Here is a 19018-nt window from a genome sequence, read left to right on the forward strand (position 1 = left end):
CATACTGTAGGCTACATGAATCACAGCTAAGATCTTTGGTTGCTATGAAGGCCAGTCGTTCTAAATGGATGGTTGCTATGGCCAAAGGCCAGTTATCTCTGCCGTTGTCAAGCGGGCATATCCTAACTCTCTTATTTTAAACATCTCTATTTTACTTAGCCTACTTCCATACAGTGAGTCCCATTAAGAAGTGGCCACTTCATTCGCGCTTACCGTGATTCACGCAGCAACATTATTAAATTAATCTGTCACCATATGCTTATGCCAACGTTTGCAAAGAGGATAATCTTTTAATTTGATTCACAATGAAACGTTACATTTAATGTACATGTAAACAATGAGTAGGCTAGTTTTGGTTGTTGTTGGTGGTGTTACTGCATCCCTTAGTTATGCCTACAATGCAAAATTGTTCCCTCGTGATTGTTAGACGCATTTCAAAACATAGCGACGTGAAATGCCACCACAAAACATTGTGAATCGGTCTTATTAGGGGTCCTCGCTTAAGCTGTCACAGACTCAGGCGCTACTTTTAGTGCTAAAATGCTTCCTGAATTACTCTTAGTAAAAAAAAAAAAAAAAAAAAATAGGAGTCCTAAAGTTACGAAAGACGGTTACGAAAGTACAAGCATCTCATATCAAATGACCATGGCATTACGCTAAGCAACATAAATCCCATAACGTTACAGCAACATCTCCTCCCTATAGAGCTGGTAAGTCCCGCCCTTTGCTGGACCTCTAGATTGAAAAATCGTTAATGCAAGTGAATGTGAGAAAATAATTATTTTCTGATCCCGTTTGAATTTTGCCATGAATGTGAACATATGTTGTCTGTGAATTTTTAATATAAATTTTCGTGTAAAGAATGCTACAATTGAGCGGGTAGAAGTTTGATGCGGTTAAACTTTGTGTGAGAGCACTTTGTGGACTACAACTTTCCGCTAGACGACAGATCACTAGTTTCCCATAACAACCATCAGTTGGTCGAGATGTAGAGGGTTATTAAGATCGACTTTGAACACAGTGAACCATACAACTTTACAATCACACTGTATCGTAGTGTTAATGTGTTGAGTGAAGCTAGACATGTTTCAAATATTTTTGTTACCATGTGTGTTTATTCCTGCCGTTACAAAAACTAGCATCTCAGTTAATGTTAGCGATTAGAGCTAGCTCATGTCACAGGCGACATGTAGTCTTTCTCGTTATGTCTTTTCCACAACTGATAGCCAAAGAATCATATAATATACTGTCAAACTCGTAACATGAAAAATTATATTAAAAATTCACAGACGACATATGTTCACATTCATGGCACAAATCAAACGGGACCCAAATGTGCACCCTCACATTGGAGTCCCCAGTTCAAATACAAAATTTGGTATCGATATGTGACAGTGTTCCTGAGATATGGACGACTTCCTGTTTCGGAGCTTCCCTGTGACGGTTGGTTTGGCTGTGACGGGCAAAAGCTTTCGAAAATCAAAAATCCTTCCGGTAACTTTTGTGAGGCTTGGTCCAAGGATAATGTACGTCAAGTTTCGTGGCGTTCTGACCAAATTTGTGACCTGTGAAAATTTAGTTTCGCTTTCTGTTCAATCCAATATGGCGGATGAACGACACGCCCACCTGACGTCATCTTCGCGACCAACTTACACCGGTACTGACCGGACGATTTAAAGTTGGAACGGTGTCTCTGTCTTAAAGGGCCTAGGCGCTAGAGCTGACAAACAATTAGGGAGACGGGAATAATAATAATAAATATAACCGCAAGCGGTGATTTACGGGGTCCGAGCAAAACGAACATGAGGTAGCATAGCTTTTTAGTTTTACATATGCTTTGAATGTTTGGGCCCAATTGTTCAAAAGAAACGTGATTGGATTTCGGTTATCGGATTTCAGTTACCGGATTTCGGCTATCGGATTGGATCAAATCTTGAAAATGGCTTGTTCAAAGGGAAACAAGGATCCTGAAATTGGATTAGATAACATAATCTATTCTTGGTTTTGATCTGGATAAAACCTTCACTTTGTGTTGTTCAAAACTTTTGAGTTGGATTGGAATAAATTTGATGCATAAAATTAGGATTACCCTGTGCTGTAACGTTATAGTGTGCTAACCTCCACAACCTAATAGTATTCTAACAATACCCTATTCTAGTGTGCTAACCTCCACAACCCAACAGTATTCTAACAGTAGTATTCTAGTGCGCTAATCTCCACAACTCAATAGTATTCTAACAATACTCTATTCTACAGGACTATGCATTTGTCATGGATAAGATGAAGGGTCTGATAATGGAAGGCAGTGTTTCCCACAGAATGGAATTGTATTTGTGGTGGTAGGTGAAGGGGGGTGGGGGTGGGTTCTGTGTTGGAGTCAATAAGATGAACAGCTTATAATTATGCAGTTATACTTGCCTTGCACGACAAGTCCTGACAAGTAGCTGTAACATTATAGTGTGCTAACCTCCACAACCCAACAGTATTCTTAACCCTTTAGGCGCCAGGTTTTAAAAAAAACATCATTCGATTTTTACATCAAAATTTCAAAAGGCCATGGCTTGAAAGTGGTCAGAGATAAAGTCCTACTGTAATTTTGCATATTTGCATATTATGACGTCACTGGATGACAACCACCTAGAATTATGCACATTTCAGTAAATACTGGAAGTTAAACATATATTTGAGCAGTTTTGCTTACTTTTTTGTCATTTCACCCACATAACACCTGAACAGGAAAGCAGTCACATGTAAACCAACAATAGTAAACTATTACTATAACCACAAACCTTATTCTACTATACAATAAAGTAGCCTGGTCAAATCAGTTCCTATCGCGGGTGACTTTGTAGTTCTTCAGAGCCCTATTTTTACTACCCCTGCTGTCTTTACTACGTCCATTACGGACACTATCATCACCTTTACCACTGGCACCTTCAGCTACGTTGGGCAGAGGGTCGACATAAGCGTGGTATGCTTAGTGAACACTGTCGGAAAGACGCACCTCCATTCACAGACGCAGCGTGACTAGACGATCGCTCATATTCTCCAAAAGGCAGATATTCTCCTTCAGAATCAGACTAGGTAAATAACAGACCCAAGACTTCATCACATGTGAACTTTTTCTTCAACATTTGGTGTATTTCTGCTTCAATTTGTGCGAAACTATGGTCTGCATTGCTTCCGCTTTATGGAAGAAATGCACGTCTTCTTATGTGTTTCTCGTGTGTAATCGCGTGTAATACCACGTCCATAACGGACACTATCATCACTATTACCACTGGCACCTACAGCTATGTTGGGCAGAGGGTCGAAATAAGCATGGTATGTGAACACTGTCAGTGAACACTGGTAGTGAACACTGTTGCAAAGACGCCAAGACGCACCTCCATTCACAGACGCTCCGACTATCACTGCCAATAGACGATCGATCGTATCCTCCAAAATGCAGATTTTATCCTTTAGAATCAGAACAGATAAATAAAAGACCCGATACTTAATCACACGTGAATTTTTTTTCCAACATTCGGTGTATTTTTGCTTCAATTTGTGCAAAACTATAGCCCGCATCGCTTCCGCGTTATGGAGGAAATGCACGCCTTCTTCGTGTGTTTCTCGCGTGTTTCTCTCGTGCTTCCTCAACATTTTGAAAAAAAAGGTTGGGCTTGAATCGAAGCTCTGGGTGTCTGCCAACTAGTGGTGGAGAGTACAAATGAGATTTGTCACCGTACATGGATCTATCGTCTGTTTTAATCAGTGACGTTGTTTGTCGCAATTTTGCGACTTTGGCGGGTAAAGGGTTAACAGTATTCTATTCTAGTATGCTAACCTCCACAACCCAACTGTAGGGGGCGATGTGGGTCGAGGTATAGTGAGTGTGTGACGAGCAGGCAGAGCCTCGGTCAGAAGGCTCAATGGTATGGAGTGATGACACAGAGATGGCAGGTTTCGGTGCAACTTTATTTGAGTTTCAATTCATCTGTTCTTTTGTTCTTTACTTGTATGTGTGCTGCATCAAAGAGGAAACAAACAGAAAATGGAATAATCAGTGAAATGGGGTAAATCAGTACAGATCCCAACTCCCAAACAAACCAATTGACATTTGAACAATAAACTGAAATCATATGGCTATATAAGGTACAACTAAACAATACTTGACATCCCAAGTCAACCAACATCACCTAATCATTTCTCACATGGGACTCCAACACACCAAACCAACAAACAAAGACCTTAACTTTACACATGATGGCAGATCTACTCTAGAAACTGATAAACATCACAAAAGTCATTGTGAGGGTCATTAAAGTGATGACTTACGTTAACTCAAAGACGCACACAGAGTAGGACACACTGGAGTGCTGGGTTGAGATGAACAAAAGAGTGAACTGAGGGCGAGCAAACAATTTATCCTGGTCTGAGCCCCTGCTCAGGAGCTACAGGGTTTCCCAGCAGGTAAACTGGGTGTGGTTAGGTGGCAGAGCCAAACAATCCTGCAATTTCTCCACAGCACTTTCACCTCAAGCCCTCCTTACACTGACAGACTTTGGAAAGATTTGCAAAGATTTGGAAAATATTTTTGAAAGACTACAGTCTCAGACCCTCTCACATCTAAAGACAAGTAGTAGAGTTTTAAGTCACAGACTATGATTTTGCAATGCCTAGGGATCTTGCAGGGTCACTATTTACAAGACTGCAAACACGATTCCTTTAAAATAGATAAACAGGAACCCGAAAATTATAGCCTACTAAACTGAAAAGTCGTATTTTTTCGTGTTTCTGCAGCATTGTTTCATCGTGACATCCTTAACCGATACAGAGTTGTTCTGTCAAGTGGAAGAGCCACTAAATATGTATAAGAAATGACAAATATTATAAGAATAACAAATAATTATAGCTATACAATAATTATGTGCACAGCTATGTGTCGGAGTCAATAAGATAAACAGCCTATAATTATACTTACCTTGCACTACAAGTCCATATTGACAAGTAGCTGTAATGTTATAGTGTGCTAACCTCCACAACCCAACAGCATTCTATTCTAGTATGCTAACCTCCACAACCCAACAACATTCCATGGGACTCCAACACACCAAACCAACAAACAAAGACCTTAACTTTACACATGATGGCAGATCTACTCTAGAAACTGATAAACATCACAAAAGTCATTGTGAGGGTCATTAAAGTGATGACTTACGTTAACTCAAAGACGACACAGAGTAGGACACACTGGAGTGCTGGGTTGAGATGAACAAAAGAGTGAACTGAGGCGAGCAAACAATTTATCCTGGTCTGAGCCCCTGCTCAGGAGCTACAGGGTTTCCCAGCAGGTAAACTGGGTGTGGTTAGGTGGCAGAGCCAAACAATCCTGCAATTTCTCCACAGCACTTTCACCTCAAGCCCTCCTTACACTGACAGACTTTGGAAAGATTTGCAAAGATTTGGAAAATATTTTTGAAAGACTACAGTCTCAGACCCTCTCACATCTAAAGACAAGTAGTAGAGTTTTAAGTCACAGACTATGATTTTGCAATGCCTAGATCTTGCAGGGTCACTATTTACAAGACTGCAACACGATTCCTTTAAAATAGATAAACAGGAACCGAAAATTATAGCCTACTAAACTGAAAGTCGATTTTCGTTTCTGCAGCATTGTTTCATGTGACATCCTTAACCGATACAGAGTTGTTCTGTCAAGTGGAAGAGCCGACTAAATATGTATAAGAAATGACAAATATTATAAGAATAACAAATAATTATAGCTATACAATAATTATGTGCACAGCTATGTGTCGGAGTCAATAAGATAAACAGCCTATAATTATACTTACCTTGCACTACAAGTCCATATTGACAAGTAGCTGTAATGTTATAGTGTGCTAACCTCCACAACCCAACTGTAGGGGGCGATGTGGGTCGAGGTATAGTGAGTGTGTGACGAGCAGGCAGAGCCTCGGTCAGAAGGCTCAATGGTATGGAGTGATGACACAGAGATGGCAGGTTTCGGTGCAACTTTATTTGAGTTTCAATTCATCTGTTCTTTTGTTCTTTACTTGTATGTGTGCTGCATCAAAGAGGAAACAAACAGAAAATGGAATAATCAGTGAAATGGGGTAAATCAGTACAGATCCCAACTCCCAAACAAACCAATTGACATTTGAACAATAAACTGAAATCATATGGCTATATAAGGTACAACTAAACAATACTTGACATCCCAAGTCAACCAACATCACCTAATCATTTCTCACATGGGACTCCAACACACCAAACCAACAAACAAAGACCTTAACTTTACACATGATGGCAGATCTACTCTAGAAACTGATAAACATCACAAAAGTCATTGTGAGGGTCATTAAAGTGATGACTTACGTTAACTCAAAGACGACACAGAGTAGGACACACTGGAGTGCTGGGTTGAGATGAACAAAAGAGTGAACTGAGGGCGAGCAAACAATTTATCCTGGTCTGAGCCCCTGCTCAGGAGCTACAGGGTTTCCCAGCAGGTAAACTGGGTGTGGTTAGGTGGCAGAGCCAAACAATCCTGCAATTTCTCCACAGCACTTTCACCTCAAGCCCTCCTTACACTGACAGACTTTGGAAAGATTTGCAAAGATTTGGAAAATATTTTGAAAGACTACAGTCTCAGACCCTCTCACATCTAAAGACAAGTAGTAGAGTTTTAAGTCACAGACTATGATTTTGCAATGCCTAGGGATCTTGCAGGGTCACTATTTACAAGACTGCAACACGATTCCTTTAAAATAGATAAACAGGAACCGAAAATTATAGCCTACTAAACTGAAAGTCGTATTTTCGTGTTTCTGCAGCATTGTTTCATGCGTGACATCCTTAACCGATACAGAGTTGTTCTGTCAAGTGGAAGAGCCGACTAAATATGTATAAGAAATGACAAATATTATAAGAATAACAAATAATTATAGCTATACAATAATTATGTGCACAGCTATGTGTCGGAGTCAATAAGATAAACAGCCTATAATTATACTTACCTTTGCACTACAAGTCCATATTGACAAGTAGCTGTAATGTTATAGTGTGCTAACCTCCACTGCACCAGGGTACAAATAGCATACACTGCTAATTGTACCAGGGGTGCAAATAGCCTTACTCATAAAGTTTTCCCACGTCTCTCTTACATAGTAATAAAAATAAATCCATCCGAACAAACTATGCTTGTCACAGTAGAGGCTACGAACCAAATGCAATGTTGTGCATTAGCCTAAAGTGTTTATGCTTTGAGCGCGCTACAATTGAGACTAGAAACGAGGCTGTGCTAGTTGCAGTGGCAGCACGATCAGTTCGCGAGGCGGTGGCGCAGCGTACCGAAGCTTCAGTGTCAGACTGCCATCCCTAACTGTAGCTGCAGTTCAGCTTTGTCGATGGTTGCCTTTGCTCGAGTAGCTAACTGTACCCACTTCTCTTTATGCTATGATAGCCTACTGATCTGTCTCTGATAAACATGTAGTAGCATATTTGCCCTGCTCTGACCTTTGGACCATAACACCACATATTAGGCCCTATGTGTCTATTAATAATAGTGTATGTCTATTCATACACAGGTACAATAAAGGCTTAATCTGATTTCTTTGTTATTTATTTATTTTTTTTTAAAGAAAAGAAAAGTAAAAGCAATCATTCTCCAGGCACATAGACTACAGACATGAGTATGCTCTCAATGGTACAGTGGTAGTCTGATTGAATTCTAGGATATGTAGGTGTGCTTTCTTCACCAGACTGGAGGAGTTGAGAGACCAAGAAAGATTTTGTGTGATGTGCATGGACCCCTTTTTGAAGGAACTTAAAGCTAGACACACGTTCCACCTCAACACCGCTGATATGGAGGAGGGTGTGTGCCTTGCTCTTGGTTCTGCTGTCCACAATGATCTCCTTGGTCTTCTGGGTGTTGAGTGCCAGGTTATTGTTTTTACACCACATAGTTAGGTGCTGAACCTCATCCCTATATGCTGTTTCATCCTCCTCTCTGATCAGGCCCACCACTGTGGTGTCATCTGCAAACTTGATTATGGCATTGGAGCCACAAACAGGGGCTCAGTGTGTGGGAAGAGAGTGTAGGAAGACTGAAAGAAAATGGCGTAAATACAAACTTCAGATCCACTATGAAATCCATAAAGAGATGCTATGCACATATAACTCTGAAATATGCAAAGAAAGACAGTCTTTCTTTTCTAACATTATCAATAGAAGTTCAAATAATACTCGTATTCTATTTTCAACTGTTGATAAGTTAACAAATCCCCCCTCACAATTAGCGCCTGAACTTGTCTCAACTAATAAATGCAATGAGTTCAGCTTGATAGACTACTGAAAACACTTGAAAAAAACGGTACAGAATCTCAGCTCTTCCATATGTGTCTTAGACACTCTGCCTACCAATTTCTTCAAAACTGTTTTTCACCTCATAGCGGCGGATGTCCTTCAAATTGTAAATGTATTCAGTGTTTCCCCTAGAAATTTTTCCAGCAGCGGTGCTATTACTTGGGGGTTGTTGCGCATTTTTTATATCATACCTTCGTGTTTCTTTTGTGGACATTTTCAGCTTTCTTTTTACATTATTGGTTAAAAATGATAGAAGAAAAATGAAATGGCACAACCCAGAAAAAAAAGATTATTTACAATTTATTTAAATTTGTCTTAATGGCAAAGGCCACACCCAATCTGGCGAGCACTTAATTTTTCTGGGCTTTTCAAAGAACATCTCTAAGGCTCTTTGGTAATTGAATTGAATTGTTGGGGCCATTAATGCTGACACGCATGCACGAGCCAGATGCTCTCCTTGTAGTCTATTTCTCAGTCCCAAAACAACAAACCCACGTGATAAAAAAGTAAATACTCACTTTTCTTCTACATCACTCCAACAGTTACCATACAACTCACCCACAATTAACTTCGAAAGGACCTAGGCTACTTGATTGAAGTCACGACCGTTAGTCTCACCGTCAAGAGAACGCTGAAGTTATGAGAACACGCCTTTCTGATAAGAGAATGTAGGCTCCCTATGTCTAATGCCGCAAACGAAAAAGGTCTGTTTGTGATAGCCTATTATAGCTAAGTGGACAGAATTTAGGCTATACGTATATGCCAACATATGCTCATATTTCCTTTAACTATCAGACAGTTTAAACAGGCCTAGACTGTGTTCGCCTAGCTTTCCCATGCAAACATTACATGTAGCCCTACACTAACGTTACAAGTCTAGGCTACAATTAACGTTAATACCATACACCTTGTAGCACATTGGTTTACTCTATTGCATTACTTACGTTTTAATAATTTGTCGTTGAATGTTGATGGAGGCTCATCTTTGGGAAATCAGCTCTCTGGATAAAATTGTCAGCCGGAGCAAGAGTTCTCAGAGTTGACGACACCGGACACCGGGCCCCATTGGTCAGGGCTTCACCGGACACCGACACTAAATCCTATCAGCAGAAAGAACCGCATCACAACAGTAGGCTAAATCGCAACAAACTTTTTCCCCCCCATGTTAAATTCATTTCGGTAATCATGAATTGGTTTCTTTTATTTGATGTAGGCTAGGAGAGGAGGATGCATGTTTCACATTAGTGTCAATGTGTCAAAGCAGGCTTTGGATCAGAGGAATTGCTCAAGCTTAACATATGGCATAGGCTACAAGCTTAATTCACGGCATACAAACAGCTTCGCGGATGAAATATAACTAAAATCATTTTTTATTGTCACCAGGCCTATAAGTAGGCTATTTATTGTGTAACCTACAAGTGAATGATGACACCATAGGCTACACTGTGGCAGAGCAAGACCCCATCAGTCGGATAGCTAAACAATGTAACCCTGTTCAAAACGTAGGCTAGCCATATGGGCTGCAGACTTGTCTTTGGGCTTGTAATCACCTGACACATCATGCCGCATATATGTCCTGAATAATGAGAGGCTAAGTGCGGATTTGATGCACTTAACTTACTCAAGACTTTCAGAAAACAATTTCGAGATGACGTTGGCCGTTGTGCTTTTACAGTGTGTTAAGTGAATCTCGTGATATTATGTTGCAGCGGCGCTGAAAATCAAATACACTGTAGGGGAAACACTGGCATCACTGCTGTCTGGCACTTTTCCTAAGTCACTGAAAACAGCTGTTGTAAAGCCACTTCTCAAGAAGAATAACCTGGATGCCTAAATGCTAAACAATTACAGGCCCATATCCAATCTACCTTTTATTGTCAAAATTATTTAAAAAGTAGTCTTTAATCAATTAACCACCTTCCTAACATCAAATGGGTATTTTGATTACTTTCAGTCTGGTTTTCGGGTAAATCACAGCACTGAAACAGCTCTAATTAAAGTTTCCAATGGCATACGCCTCAGCACAGATTCAGGTAAAACATCAGTTCTAGTACTACTGGACCTTAGTGCAGCATTTGACACTGTTGATCACAATATTTTACTACACAGACTAGAACACTGGGTTGGATTTACAGGCATAGTTATCAGCTGGCTAAAATCATATCTACAACAAAGGAGCTTCTTTGTTGCCATCAGAAACACCAACGTCCTTGACCTGTGGTGTTCCCCAGGGGTCGATCTTGGGGCCACTATTATTCAAATTCTATATGCTCCCACTTGGACAAATTATCCAAAATAAATTGATTTCATATCATAGCTATGCAGATGACACACAAATTTACTTAGCTCTGTCACCAAACGACTATGGTCCTCTTGAATCTATGTGTCAGTGTATAGAACAAATCAACACCTGGATGTCTCAAAATGTTCTTCAGCTGAACAAAAAAAAAAGCTAAAGTAATTATATTTGGTAAAAAGGAGGAAAGACTTAAGGTTGCCACTCTCCTTGACACAAAAGGGTTGAAGGCAAAGGATACTGTTAAAAATCTTGGTGTATTAATTGACAGTGATCTAAACAGCCACATGAAAGCGATAACTACCGGTAAATCAGCTTTTTACCACCTCAAAAATATTGCCAAACTCAGAGGGCTGATGTCAAAACATGACTTAGAAAAACTCATTCATGCATTTATCTCCAGTTGGGTTGATTACTGCAACGGACTGTTCACAGGCCTTCCTAAAAAGACTATTAAACAGCTTCAGGTGATACAAAATGCAACAGCTAGGATTCTAACAAAAACTAAAAGAACTGACCACATTACTCCAATTCTTAAGTCCTTGCACTGGCTTCTAGTAAGTCACAGAATTGACTTTAAAGCACTAATGCTTGTTTATAAATCAGTAAATGGAGCAGGACCTAAATACCTGTCAGACATGCTTCAGCAGTACACACCTTCTCGTCCTCTCAGGTCCCAGGTGAAAAACCTGTTAGTAAAACCTACTGTTAGAACTAAACATGGTGAAGCAGCTTTTAGCTGCTATGCGCTCAGCACTGTCTGTAACCAACTTTTTGGATGACATCAAAAGGCCCCAACTGTAGCCAGTTTTAAATCTAGACTTAAGACCAAACTGTTCTCAGATGCTTTCTGCTAACTGCCGAAGTTACAAATTCTGAATCTGCCTTGATAATTATTCTACCTTGTCTTTTATTACTTTTTTTTACTACTTTTGCCTTTGTTTTTGCTTACTAATTATTCTTTATTTTTAAACGATTTTACCTTGTGTTTTATGTTTTCTTTTTATTATGATCTTTACCTTTTGAACTATTCTTTGACTATATTGCCCTTCTATGCTTTTATTTGTTATTATTATTGTTTGGTTTTGTTTATGTAAAGCACATTGAATGACCTCTGTGTGTGAAATGCGCTATATAAATAAACTTGACTTGACTTGACTTGACTTGAAGGACCAGCCTCTCAAAACATTTCACAGTGATCGGTGTCAGTGCAACTGGGCGGAAATCGTTCAGTTCCTTGGCTGTAGAGTGTTTAGGTACCGGAACAATGGTGGCAGATTTAAAACTATGGGGGACTGTTGAATGGGCTAGAGACATGTTGAAGATGTTGGTGAAGACACCAGCCAACTGCTCTGCACAAAGTGCACAGGCTTGCAACACACGTCCGGGAACTCCCTCAGGGCCAGCAGCTTTCCGAGCATTCACCCTGCCCAGGATATTCCAACCAGTCCAAGGTTTAATTGCCTCTTGTGGAGTATGAGACATTTTGGTGAAATGTAACTTGAATAGTTTTAAGGTTGCAATGGTTAAAGTCCCCAGTGACAATAAAAGCCCCACATGGATGTTGAGTCTAAGCTTGTTAATGGCAATGGAAAGTTCTTTCATTGCTGCTTTGCTGTTGGCATCAGGTGGTACATACACAGCAATAGCAACAATGCAGCTGAACTCACGTGGAAGGTAGAAGGGCCTGCATTTGATGACTAAATATTCCAGTTCAGCAGAGCCGTGGGCATCATGGCCCATTGGGCCCCATTGGTCAGGGCTTCATTCATGTTTGTTTGTGTGTGATTCTTTTTCTTCTTCCTCCTTTGTATATGTACATAAATGTCCTGATAGGCTACTGATCAGATGTCCTGATAGGCTACAGATCAAATGTCCTGATAGGCTACTAATCAAATGTCCTGATAGGCTACTGATCAAATGTCCTGATAGGTAGGCTACTGATCAAATGTCCTGGTAGGCTACTGATCAAATGTCCTGATAGGCTACTGATCAGATGTCCTGATAGGCAAATGTCCTGATAGGTTACTGATCAAATGTCCTGATAGGCTACTAATCAGATGTCCTGATAGGCAAATGTCCTGATAGGCTACTGGTCAAATGTCCTGATAGGCTACTGGTCAAATGTCCTGATAGGCTACTGATCAAATGTCCTGATAGGCTACTGATCAGATGTCCTGATAGGCAAATGTCCTGATAGGTTACTGATCAAATGTCCTGATAGGCTACTAATCAGATGTCCTGATAGGCAAATGTCCTGATAGGCTACTGATCAAATGTCCTGATAGGTAGGCTACTGATCAAATGTCCTGATAGGCTACTGATCAAATGTCCTGATAGGTAGGCTACTGATCAAATGTCCTGATAGGCTACTGATCAAATGTCCTGATAGGTAGGCTACTGATCAAATGTCCTAATAGGCTACTGATCAAATGTCCTGATACAAATGTCCTGATAGGCTACTGATCAAATGTCCTGATAGGCTACTGATCAAATGTCCTGATACAAATGTCCTGATAGGCTACTGATCAAATGTCCTGATAGGCTACTGATCAAATGTCCTGATAGGCTACTGATCAAATGTCCTGATACAAATGTCCTGATAGGCTACTGATCAAATGTCCTGATACAAATGTCCCGATAGGCTACTGATCAAATGTCCTGATAGGCTACTGATCAAAGGTCCTGATAGGCTACTGATCAAATGTCCTGATACAAATGTCCTGATAGGTTACTGATCAAATGTCCTGATAGGCTACTAATCAGATGTCCGGATAGGCAAATGTCCTGATAGGCTACTGGTCAAATGTCCTGATAGGCTACTGATCAAATGTCCTGATAGGCTACTGGTCAAATGTCCTGATACAAATGTCCTGATAGGCTACTGATCAAATGTCCTGATAGGCTACTGATCAAATGTCCTGATAGGCTACTGATCAGATGTCCTGATACAAATGTCCTGATAGGCTACTGATCAAATGTCCTGATAGGCTACTGATCAGATGTCCTGATACAAATGTCCTGATAGGCTACTGATCAAATGTCCTGATAGGCTACTGATCAAATGTCCTGATAGGCTACTGATCAGATGTCCTGATAGGCTACTGATCAAATCTTAAAGTACTCTATCCTTTCTCCATCACTTCTCTCATTATCATCTCTCCATTCCTTTCCTTTTCCCATTTCTCCTCTCCTCCCTTCTCCCCCCCCCCCAGTCGGCCATCCCAAGTGCCACCCCAACAGAGATGTGATAGTTGGGCTTGTCAGCATGAAACGTCTCCAAACATACATTTTTCGTATGATGCTGGTGCTTTGGTGCTGGTCAAATCATTGATGCTATATTTATGGGTATGCATTTCAGTGCTATGCATGTCCTGTGTCACTAGACATCAAGAACCCATTTCTACCATTGTATGCAGTTCTCCATGCACATCTAGCTTATATAGGGGGGGAAACTTCATTCTAGTTCACTACTGCTTTACTTGAAAATACTCTCTTTCTTGTTGCACTGCATCTATGAAGTTATGTGCTTCAGGTGTTCTACAAAAAAAATACAAAAAAAAAAATAACGCATAATTTGATATTGAATGTAAGGTTGTAATAAGCATTCAAATTAAACAGTTTGGTTATTAATAACACAGATAATTTGATATTGAATGTATCAGAAACACCAACGCTGTAATAAGCATTCAAATTAAACATCTTGGTTATTAATAACTATGTGTATAATTTGATATTGAATGTAAGGCTGTAATAAGCATTCAAATTAAACATCTTGGTTATTAATAACGCATAATTTGATATTGAATGTAAGGCTGTAATAAGCATTCAAATTAAACATCTTGGTTATTAATAACACATAATTTGATATTGAATGTAAGGCTGTAATAAGCATTCAAATTAAACATCTTGGTTATTAATAACACATAATTTGATATTGAATGTAAGGCTGTAATAAGCATTCAAATTAAACATCTTGGTTATTAATAACACATAATTTGATATTGAATGTAAGGCTGTAATGTGTATTGTTTTACATCACATGTTTTGTTTATTTGCCACTCCTCTCTGAGTCTGTGCCCCTGCCTGCCCCTCTGGAATCGCCACTCTCTCTCTCTCTCTCTCTCTCTTTTATGGGGCAGCCGTGGCCTACTGGTTAGTTCTCCCTCCCTCTTTCTCTGCTCTCCACTTCTCCTCTCTACAACCGCTCCCCTATTCATAACAACCCTGTAAGACACCTCAGCATATTTAGCTGACAAGGAGAGGCGTACCTTGGCAGTAACCTTGCACTGTGTGACTCAGGCCGCACTGGGGTGTGCAAAATTAAACTCTAAACTGTGAGTAACGGTGGAAGGAACACAAAACAGCCACCTGAGGCGTTGCCAAGCCAACACGCAGGTGTAAAGATGTTATTGACTGGCTTGACCGATGTTGGCGTCCCACATGACTGGCAGAAGTAAAGCAATCTCAGCAATTTCACACCACGTCAGTGTGCGATTGCTGACTTACCAGACCCGGCAGGTGTTGTTTCCGGGGTCTCTTTGTTACAGACTCTCTGTCTGTCTCTGTCTCTCACAGGCACCTGCTTATCTTTGACATCTCATTTCTCCACCTTTCTAGCCTGGCCATGCCCACCTAGATCTCCTTTCACAGAGATACGTGTCTGGAACACCATAGTTCACACTCATTTGCATCACATGTAGACAGAGAGACAGACACACACACACACCTGACCCTGGCAGATACCTGGGGCATTGGCCCCACTGGTCTGATGAGTAATCTAGCTATGCCCAGATCCAACAGCTCTGTACATTTGCGTTTTACTTTTGCTTCAACATGAGTCTAAAGAATGACTCTTCATGTCGCACACATGCAAACATCTTATGAGTAACAAAATGAGACATGTGGTGATGAGGAATTATATATATATATATATATATATATTTTATTGAGGACAAATAAAAATCATACATCTGAATGTAAAAAAATATAAAAATCTATCATCAAGTATTCCTGTTTGTCTAAAGACTTGTTCAGCTTACACCTAATTAATTAATTTTTATGATTTATATTGATATCTGATATTGCATTGATATTGTCATTACTTAATTTGCTTAATGCAGGCTTAACAACTTTATTAAAAACGGTTAATGGTAATTGTAACTATTGTAATGTTCATATTCTGTAAATCGCTTTGGACAAAAGTGTCTTCTAAATTCCATAACCATAATAGTAGTACTAATAACAACAGTAGTAGTAGTAATAGCAGCAGCAGTAGTAGTAATAGCAGTAGTAGTAGTAATAGTTACATTACATTTAGCAGACACTTGTTGTGCCTTGCTCAAGGGCACAACGGTGGAAGCCGGGAATTAAACCGACAACTTTCAGGCTACTGCACGCTAGCCCAGCTCCTTAACCACTACACTACCACCGCCCCAGTACCAGTAGTAGTAGTAGTAGCAGTAGTAGTAGCAGTAGTAGTAGTAGTAGTAGTAGTAGTAGTGATGGGAACGGTGATGGAGATGGTAGAGGGTGGTGGTGTGTTGACTGTAGATGATGGTAGAGGGTGGTGGTATGGTGGTGTGTTGACTGCAGGGCTCCAGACTAAGTTTTTGTAACTCTATTGCAATGACTTGCCATGCTCGATCTAAATGTGTCCATTCAATTCATCGTACACAATGACCACTGTATACATGCAGGGAATATTCGGGCTTTAAATGTAGCAGCGATATTCGGTTTGCGCCAAATACCGGATTAAATTGATTGATGCCATCAGAATGAGTTTACACAACTCGCGCGCAAAACGAATATTGCTGTTGAAAACCGGGTTACTCCCTGCATGTAACTGCGGTCAATGACGCACTCCTTTTCGGCGATATCTGTATCTCTGTCGTTCGGTCGTTGTATGCATTGTTCGCAATTTTAAGACGTCTTTATCTGCAATGACTCCTATACATTTGGTGCAAGTGGCATTCCTGTACGTCGGGTTTACGTTCAAACTATTTTTCTGGTGAATAATTATTTCGGACTGAACTTGGTGAAGGGAAGTTTCACTAGGCCTATCGTAGGCAACGATAAACTTGATCATCATCTCGGGCTCTTCTGATCGGTTTGCTGCTGCCAGCCGCTGAAAGGCAGTGGGGAAAGGGGACATTTATCTCGGCCTATGTGACCACACTGTAATGCAACTACATCCACTCTGTTTATCTGACGGGTCTCTGACCTCCCTCTCTCTCTCTCTGCAGCACACGCATTTTCAAATTTACACACAGGCACTGGGCCACGGCCAATCAGAGGGGAGGTCCCGCCCTTCACTATCTGTGATTTGTTTAAACCACGATATTGGCCAAATATGTGTCTGTTATTGAACCAAAGGTATTTTTTTTAGTCGCACTGTATTGGTCGCACTCTTGAGCCCTGGACTGTAGTCACTCATACTTCTAAGCACTTTCTACTGCTGTATCAACAAGGTGATAGATGGTGTATGTATGAGTGGGCACAATAAGGTGATATATATGGTGTATGTATGAGTAGGCACAACAAGGTGATATATATGGTGTATGTATAAGTAGGCACAACAAGGTGATATATGGTGTATGTATGAGTAGGTACAACAAGGTGATATATCATGGTGTACAGTATGTATGAGTAGGTACATTTACAGTCCATCCACACGAACAATCCAGAAGCCTGACTCATTGCTCAAAAGTTTCCAACCAAAAACTCTGTCCATCTCCGCGTGCACGATCATTTGAGCACACAGACGGCTGCCTCTCTTCAGGCTCGGAATCATGCCCCAGCAGCTCTTTGTCACGGGCATCACAGATCGGCCGCCAGCTGGCAATTCCACCTCGCAGGAGTGCAGCTCCAGAGTAGCGGACTTCAACAAGACCTTCATCCTGCTGCTGACGGTGTCCAACGCTGTGCGCTTAAACTGGAGTGTCAGGTGAACAAAATAACTGCCTTCATGTTTCACTACCAGCATTTTTTGAATCGGGTCGTACTTCAAATTGCGCCCTAATTCAATCGCCTCCCAAGCCATAGTGTGGGTATGGACAACTCCTGTGGGAAATGGGAATGCAAAAGAGTTAGACCAAAGGAGGTCTAAAAATAAGGCTACTTATCTACGTTTGCTCGAAAGGATATAAGTGCTTACCAGATATAGGTCTCAGATAGCCAAATGTTCTCAACTGGAGTGACAGAGAGAGAAAGAGATGACCAGTTAAATGTGGAATTTAAACAATGAAATGATTTACGGACGGACAATCAATCAATCAATCAATCAATGTATTGTGTATAATGCAGTATCATCATGCAACATGGTCTCAATACACTTTACAAACAAAATAAAATAAATAATAAAATGATAATAATAATGATAATAATAATATTATTGAACAATAAAACAATGCAAGAAAGAATATTGAAATAAATGAAACATTTCCAACCATATTTCAATTTAGCCTACATGGGGATTATGGTGGATTTGACTCCAGGCCAAAGTGTTTAGAATTGTTTTTTTTTTAATCTATAGATTTAAAAATCTCAACACTGACCACTTCCCTTACATTTAGTGGAAGGCCATTCCAAAGCTGTGGTGCACGGAAGGCAAATACTCTTTGACCAGCTGTTTTTTTGGAATGGATGAAATGACCGGCATCAAGAGAGGGAATCGTTAAGCTCAGTTAGATACAGTGGTGCAAGTCCTTGTAAAGTCTTAAAAGTTAAAAGGAGAACCTTAAAATCTAAAATCAACTTTGGCTTGTACTGGTAACCAGGGGGTCGTTTCTAGAAAGCATTGTTTGCTAACTTGCGTCGCAACCTTGGTAGTTCGCTCCATCGTTCTTGGATTTGGTGTTTCTAGAAAGGGTAGTTCGAACTCTCAATCGCAAACAAGGGCCTTAAAAGTTTGGTCGTTTGAACTACTGCCCCTAGGCAGTCGCGACTTGTGTCTTTCCTTGGTAGTTCCTGTTGGTGTCCGGAGCGCCTAACCAAAAATCACAACCGCCTAACCAAAATTTGCGAAGTAGATGTTTATCTCGTGACTCAATGATTGATCTATCCCTGTGGTCCCCAAACTTTTTCTTCCGAGGGCCAGGTCACTATGCCTGGCTCTAAGAGAGGGCCAGAGACTCGGAGTATATCAGTAACCATAAATAGCGTAGTGCTGTGAAAAACAACAGTCTACCTTAGTTGAATATTCCATTACATTTAATCATAGGCTACTGCAATTTGTAAAACCATTGTTTTCTGTGTTTATATTGCCATCATGCCATATCAGTGTAAATTGTAGCTCAAATGAAATAATAAACGGGAAACAGCGCCAAAACAACCACCAGTGGACAAAAAGAG

General features: G+C 40.4%; 1 long non-coding RNA gene across 1 annotated transcript; it reads right to left on the reverse strand.

Moving 5' to 3' along the window:
- Positions 1–17657: 17657 nt before the first annotated feature.
- On the reverse strand, positions 17658–17987 carry LOC125293537. The gene is made up of 2 exons (XR_007193375.1): positions 17823–17987; positions 17658–17728 (listed from the first exon to the last, which is right to left on the reverse strand). It is a non-coding gene; the product is annotated as an uncharacterized LOC125293537 (long non-coding RNA).
- Between the last annotated feature and the right edge of the window lie 1031 nt (positions 17988–19018).

The sequence above is a fragment of the Alosa alosa genome, chromosome 4, assembly GCF_017589495.1.
Source record: "Alosa alosa isolate M-15738 ecotype Scorff River chromosome 4, AALO_Geno_1.1, whole genome shotgun sequence".
NCBI lineage: Eukaryota > Metazoa > Chordata > Actinopteri > Clupeiformes > Clupeidae > Alosa > Alosa alosa.